Source organism: Nycticebus coucang, chromosome 9 (genome assembly GCF_027406575.1).
Source record: "Nycticebus coucang isolate mNycCou1 chromosome 9, mNycCou1.pri, whole genome shotgun sequence".
NCBI lineage: Eukaryota > Metazoa > Chordata > Mammalia > Primates > Lorisidae > Nycticebus > Nycticebus coucang.
This window is the reverse complement of record NC_069788.1, coordinates 76,904,340-76,911,779: the sequence shown is the minus strand read 5'-3', so window position 1 is coordinate 76,911,779 and position 7,440 is coordinate 76,904,340.

Sequence of the window (7,440 nt, the reverse complement as noted above, 5' to 3'; positions counted from 1 at the left end):
AGCCGTCACATCTCTTGGTCTACCGACGAGGCATGCTCCCGGATAAGAGCAGCAGGACTCACCCATATGTATCCTGGAAAGTACAAGGAAAAGATGTTCCTGAAAGAAGCCTCATTACTAAATCAAAAGTTATTATAGCTTACTAGTCATTATTATAATTTCAGCAAATTATCATAAGTCCAGCATTGTTTCTTTCTAGTAAGCCTTAGTCATAGCAGGGTTCTCTTTGGCTGGGTTACTAAATAAAATATTAAAATTCATCAGTGCACCTCTATTTGCCTGGATCTCTTTTCTGTTACAGATTTTTCGAGGATGTTTTAGGAATCCATAATCTAATAACTCTATGTGAGAAGAGATAAAACTGGGCTTTCTCACCCATAGCCCTGCTGGAAGCATGGGATGAGCCAGAAGGCACCTGGTATTCCTAGATAGACATCCCTGTACACAGTGTCATCCTTCTTAGGTAGCTCTGCTTGGTGTTGCCACTTCCATTCCCTTGCTTATAAAGATGTAGGGCACCTGCCGCTTGGTGGGACCTGCTAAGCTAGCACTCCGTGCCTCTGTGAGCTGAATAAATAGCATGTCAGGCCTGCCCTCCAGCCCCAAGTTTTTCTCCCACTTATCTGAAGTGAACCATTTGCACAACACTGTACAAGCTATTTTTCTCTATTTTATTGTCCTCTCTCTTTTTCTATTTTCATATAATGTAAATTTTTGCTCAAATGTTTTTATAGCCACATAGGAAAATGTCTAGTTTGGAAAGTTAGAAAATAAGCAAAACAAAAATTATTGGAAACTCCATGCAGAGATAAAGATCACTGTGCACATGGTGACTTTTATATGTGGGCAGATCTATTTATAAACTTTAGCAGGTGTGAGCAGTGAAGGACAAAAGAACTGAGCAGGCAGGGCAGGGTATGGAGAACAACTCTTTCAAACAGGGCATTGCCCTGTTAAATGTTTTCTGTTGTTTTGTTTTGTTGTGGAGACAGAGTCTCACTCTGTTGCCCTGGATAGATAGCTCACACTAACCTCAAACTTTGGGCTTAAGTGATCCTCTTGCTTCAACTTTCCCAGTAACTAGGACTACAGGCACCCACCACAACTCCAGGCTATTTTCCAATTTTTAGTAGAGACAGGGTCTTGCTCTTGCTCAAACAGGTCTCCAACTCCCAAGCTCAGGCAATCCACCCTCCTTGGCCTTGCAGAGTGCTAGAATTACAAGCCAGGCGTGGGACACCACACCCAGCTAGATGTTTTGTTTAAAACTTCTTCCAAAAATATCTTCTCAAGAGGGAATTTCATACTTAAAAAAACAAAAGTGTGAAGTACACTCTTTAAATATAGAGAAACAGCCCAACCAGCGCAAATTCTTTTAAGTTTCAAACACCATGTGCAAAGGCCAACCAAAGAAATGTAATAGTAGCATAATACACACGAGTGCCCTGCACCTAAAAAGTCAGGTGTTATAGGACAAAATGTTAAAGTTCATCAACTATCCTCAAATCATAAAGCCTTTCAGAGCTCCAGGCAGATAACCTGATGACTTTTCTAGTTTCTTCTTGGTGCTCCAGTTCCATTTGTTCATTCAAGCTTTTGAGAGGGTTGGAACTTTAAAAACAAACCTCTCCCAAACAAAAAAAGGAGAGGATAACTGCTCTCAATTCCCAAAGCACCCCGGTGTGCTGTGAGAGGTCTTAGGTGTACCATGAAAAATTTAAAGATCATTAATTAAATTATTTTTGAAAGAAGTTCTAAGCACAGTAAGCATGTGTATATTCTTTTTTTTTTTTACTCTTTTTTTGTCAACATAATTTAAGTGTAATGCAGAAGTTTGACTATAGGTTCAAGTATACTGTGAAATAAAAAAAGGTTGAAAAACACTGCTTCAAGGCCTGCAGCTGCTCCAACATGGGTATGTTTGCTGTGGGAAAGTCTTCCGCAGAGCAGGGTCCAGCCTGCCTCCTGATTACTTCTGGCCACACTTTTCTGTTTCTAGTTAGTCCGGCCAAAGGTTTATGGATTTTATTTATCTTTTCTTTTCTTTCTTTCTTTCTTTCTTTTTTTTTTTTTTGAGGCAGAGCCTCAAGCTGTTGCCTTGGGTAGAGTGCTATGGCATCACAGCTCACAGCAACCTCCAACTCCTGGACTTAAGGGATTCTCTTGCCTGGGTCTCCCAAGTAGCTGGGACTACAGGTGCCCGCCACAACACCTGGCTATTTTTTGGTTGTAGTTGTCATTGTTTGGCGGCCCAGGCTGGATTCCAACCTGCCAGCTCTGGTGTATGTGGCTGGCACCTTAGCTGCTTGAGCTACAGGCACCGAGCTGATTTTATTTATCTTTTCAAAGAACCAACTTTATGTTTTGTTAATCTTCTGAATGGTTCTATTCTCAATTTCATTTAATTCTGGTATGATTTTGGTTATTTATTTTCTTCCAGGTTATCTTATCTTCTGCTAGGTTTGGGATTGTATTACTCTTCTTTTTCCAGTTCCTTGAGATGATTTATTAGGTTGTTGAGCTCTACTTTTTTTTTCTTTTTTTTTTTTGAGACAGAGACTCAAGCTGTCGCCCTGAGTAGAGTGCATTGGCATCACAGCTCACAGCAACCTCTAACTGCTGGGCTCAAGCGATTCTCCTGCCTCTGCCTCCCAAGTAGCCGGGACAACAGGCACCCACTACAACACCTGGCTACTTTTTTTTTTTTTTTTGGTTGCAGCCGTTGTTGCTCGGTGGGCCCAAGCAACAATGGGATTTAAACTCGCCAGCTCAGATTTAGTGGCTGGTGCCTTAGCCGCTTGAGCCTCAGGCGCCGAGCCAAGCTCTTTTTGTTTTTTTAGATGTGATGTGGGTATCTCATGTGATAAATTTCCCTCCTAGGACTGCTTTTGCAGTATCCCACAGGTTTTGTTTTTGTTTTTTTGAGACTAAGTCTCACTTTGTCTCCCTTGGTAAAGTGCCATTGTGTCAAAACTCACAGCAACCTCAAACTCTTGGGCTCAAGTGATCCTCTTGTCTTAGCCTCTCAAGTAGCTGGGACTGTAGGTGCCCACCACAATGTCCAGCTGTTTTTACAGACAGGGTCTTGCTCTTGCTCAGGCTGGTCTTGAACTCCTGAGCTCAGGCAATCTACCTGCCTCAGCCTCCCAGAGTGCTAGGATTACAGGAATGAACCATGGCGCCCAGCTATCCCACAGGTTTGATTAACTTTTGGGTTTGTTGTCATTTTGTTTGAGGAATCTAGTGATTTCCTTTGTTATCTCCTTCTTGATCCAGCTGCTATTCAGCATAAGGCTTTTAGTTTCCATGACTTTGTGTAGGGATGAAGGTTTTTTTGTTGGAGTTGAGGTCTACCTTTATTGCATCATAGTCTGAAAAGAGACAAGGTATAATTTCTATTCTTTTAAATTTGCTAAGGTTTAATTTATGTCCTAGGAGATGACCAACTCCAGAGAAAGATTCATGAGTTGACGAGAGTATATACTCAGTAATATTGGGGTGGTATGGTTCAGGTGTGTCTGTTCAGTCCGTTGTTCTAGGGTCATGTTTATTTTTTTTTATTATTTTTTTTTTTGTGGAGACAGAGTCTCACTTTATGGCCCTTGGTAGAGTGCTGTGGCATCACACAGCTCACAGCAACCTCCAGCTCCTGGGCTTAAGCGATTCTCTTGCCTCAGCCTCCTGAGTAGCTGGGACTACAGGTGCCCGCCACAGCACCCAGCTATTTTTTTGTTGCAGTTTCGCCGGGGCTGGGTTTGAACCCACCACCCTCGGCATATGGGGCCAGCGCCCTACTCACTGAGCCACAGGCGCTGCCCTAGGGTCATGTTTAACTCCATTGTTTCTTTGCTTGGTTTCTAGCCCAGTTCTGTCCATGGGGTGTTAATGTCCCCAGTTATTATGGTGTTGTAGGTCTCGTCCTATACCTCATTTTTTACAACCCCAGCTCCTATGGTATTGTAGGATATCATATTGTTCAGACCCACTAGGGTTTGTTTTATAAATCTGGGATCATTTAAGTTGGGTTCATATATTTTCTTGCTGTATTATTCCCTTGACCAGTATAGTGTCCATTAAAAGTCTTCCAGCAGATGTCTGGTGGGCTGAAGTCCCTCACTAAAACTTCACTGCTCTCTGAGGGTGTGGTTTATAAGTACTAGTGTCCCATATAGGAAGGCATGTGCATAGGAGTGTATGGAGGCTAGAGCCCACACCGTGAGACAGAGAATCTCAAACAATTCAGACAGAGCAGAGAGCTGTGAAGTTGGCACCACAGGGTATATCTGAGAGGTCCCAAGGCCATGTCACAAAGGCCTCACAGACTCTGATACTGGGTGCAGTAGTCAGGGGTCTCCAAAAACAGACCCAATAGGATGTGTATACATACATAGAGAGAGAGTCCTTTTAATGAATTTGTTCATGTGATTGCAGCAAGTTCAAATTCTGCAGGCTGGAGACCCAGGGAAGAGTTAATGTTGTAGCTCAAGTTCAAAGGCCATCTGGAGCAAAAGTCCATCTTCTTTAGGGACCTGAGTTGTATTTTTGTTTTTTTTTTTTTTTGTGGGGGGGGTTTTGAGACAGTCTCACTACGCTGCCCTCTATAGAATGCTGTGGTGTCACAGCTCACAGCAACCTGAAACTCTTGGGCTTAAGTGATTCTCTTGCCTCAGCTCCCAAGTAGCTGGGACTACAGGCACCTGCCACAATGCCCGGCTATTTTTTTGTTATTGTTGCATTTGTCATTGTTGTTTTAGCTGGCCCGGGCTGGGCTCAAACCCACCAGCCTCAGTGTATGTGGCTGGCACCCTACTCACTGAGCTATGGGCACAGAGCTTGAGTTGTTTTTTTAAAAAATACTTTATAGAGCTATTTTAGGCTCACAGCAATATGAAGTAGAATGTAAAGAGAGTTCCCATATAACCCCTGCCCCCACAAATGCACAGCTTTCCTGATATCAGTATCCCCCAACAGAGTGGAACATTTGTTACAGTGGATGAACCTACACTGACGCGTCATTTTCATCTGATGTCCGTTGTTTACATTAGGGTTCACTCTTGGTGTTGTACATTCTGTGGTTTGGATAAACTTTAAATGACAGGTCTCCACCATTGTAGTATCACACAGGATAGATTCACTGCCCTGACCTTTCTTTGCGTAATTGAGTATATCAATATATACTTAGAATAATGTCTGAGTCAGCTTGGGCTATAACATAAAATACCATAGACTATTTGGCTTAAATAATAGGAATTATTGACTAACTATTTAATTAACCTCGTGGTTCTGGAGGTTAGGGAGTTTAAGATCAGGGTGCCAGCATGGTGGGTTTCTGATGAGGGCTCTTTTTCTGGCTTGTAGACAGCCACCTTCTTGCTGTGTCCTCACATGGTGGAGAGAGATCTCATTCTCATTCTCATTCTCATAAGGCCATCACTTCTATTGAATTGCCTACTCACCATGTCCTCATTTCACCTTACTGAGATGTTAGCAAATACTGAGTGACAGATAACTCTTCAAAAGCGATTTGACAGCTAATTTCACAGCAATTTGAGGTCAGCACCTCAGTGAGGACCAGAGAGTCTCTCAGGGCAGAGCATGTGTTGTGTGTCACAGGTTTGTAACAGACAGGGCCGCCAGCATTCATCTCCCTAACTCACGACTGATATGGTCCCAGGAAAAGGGAGGACAAACACCAGGACCTGGATGGTGAGAACTATTCCACTTACCACCAACCCCCACCTCACCCGAGTGGACCCTCTGCAAGGCCAGTCCCAGGAACAGGATGGTAGGCTGTAGCTGCCATCTACAATCAGGCTTCTGCAGAACTTAAAGCATCACATTGTAGGGCCAGACAAAAGATGTTTGGACTTTCTTGCCCATGGCCTTGGGTATGGGATAAGATAAAGCTGTCTGGCTTTTCTTCCTCATGCCCTTGCCAGAGGGGGCCTGTGTTCCTAGTTAGCCGTAACTGTGGGTGAAGTCATGCTTATGTAACTGCTGCTTGGCATGCTGCCACTTTTGTTCTCCTGGGTAGAAAGGTGGACATGACCTTCTCCTTGTTTGTACTGCTGATCACAGAATGTGGACTTTCCATGTAACTCAGCCCTGGGTCGCCAAGAGCTGGATAAAAGCGGACCTCCCCTGCTTGCTCACCAGTTCCTGCAAGTTTTCTAAAGGGTGTTGCACCTGCCCTCCATGCCCGAGTTTCTGTCCGGTCTGTCCAAATAAGAGCACTGGCTTTACCTTGTCCTAATTTCTTTAAAGAAGTACCAGGAGTAGGCTTGGCGCCTGTAGCTCAGCAGCTAGGGCGCCAGCCACATACACCAGGGCTGGCGGGTTCGAACCTGGCCCCTGCCTGCCAAACAATGAGAACTACAACAAAAAAAAATGGCCAGGCGTTGTTGTGGGCACCAGCTACTTGGGAGGCTGAGGCCAAGAGTTTGAGGTTGATGTGAGCTGTGAAGCCACAGCTCTCTACCCAGGGTGACGGCTTGACACTCTGTCTAAAAAAAAAAAAAAAAAAAAAAAGAGGACCTGGAGTACTATGTGGAGGAGGGAGGACACAAGAGACAAAACCACAAGCCCCAGGCCTCCCTTTCCCCTCCGGCTTGTCGTGGCCACATGTCCGGATGCTCCTGAGTCCTATTCTATCACCATGGCCTAGATTGAAGGAGATAGTGGACCACGTGGAGCAAGGTTACAAGTTGCACCAGTGGTCAGAGGGGCTGGACTCCCACTGCCTTCAGACCAGGCTCAAGGAGAAGCCATTCCTGCCAGCTCTGAGAAAAGCACAGCTCCTGCACTTGAATCTGGCCCACATTTTCCTCCCATGTTGCTAAGCAGGGTGGTATTTCCAGCAAGTAATACAAGTGGCCTCAGAAACCTTAGCTGTCTTAGTTTCTGTTTATAATATTGGCAATGAAACAAAGTCATGTGGTGCTGACTCACGAAGTTCAAGTAAACTGTGTTATTATGAACAAACATGTCTAATTATCTCTCCCCCTTGGTAGTAATTTGAGATATTCAGGGGAAATGTGTAGTGTGCATTTGAATAGGTATGTGACTAACCCACCAGTCCCTGGGGATGCATAAAGTCCCATAGGGACTGACGGGAACTGATTTCTCAACAGCTGTCCCACCTCCTTGCTCACCTCTGGAGAGCTCCCCGGGGAGGACCTGCTTCCCATACCTCCCCACAGCTCCCACTTCACTCTAACCTCTCCCTAGAAGTCAGTGAGATTTTAATGCCACTGGTAGAGAAACACCCTTTGTCTGTTTGTGCCTGGGGAAGAGTTGCACAGCTGACAGGGGGGCGGAGGGAGGCAGCTGTTTGCCCACAGTGAAGCGTTAAGGTCCACACAGGCTGTAGGGGTGGGAGACACCTTGTCCCCAGCAGCAGTGAGCTCAGCCACCAGTGACCCAGACCCACAGAGAATGGCA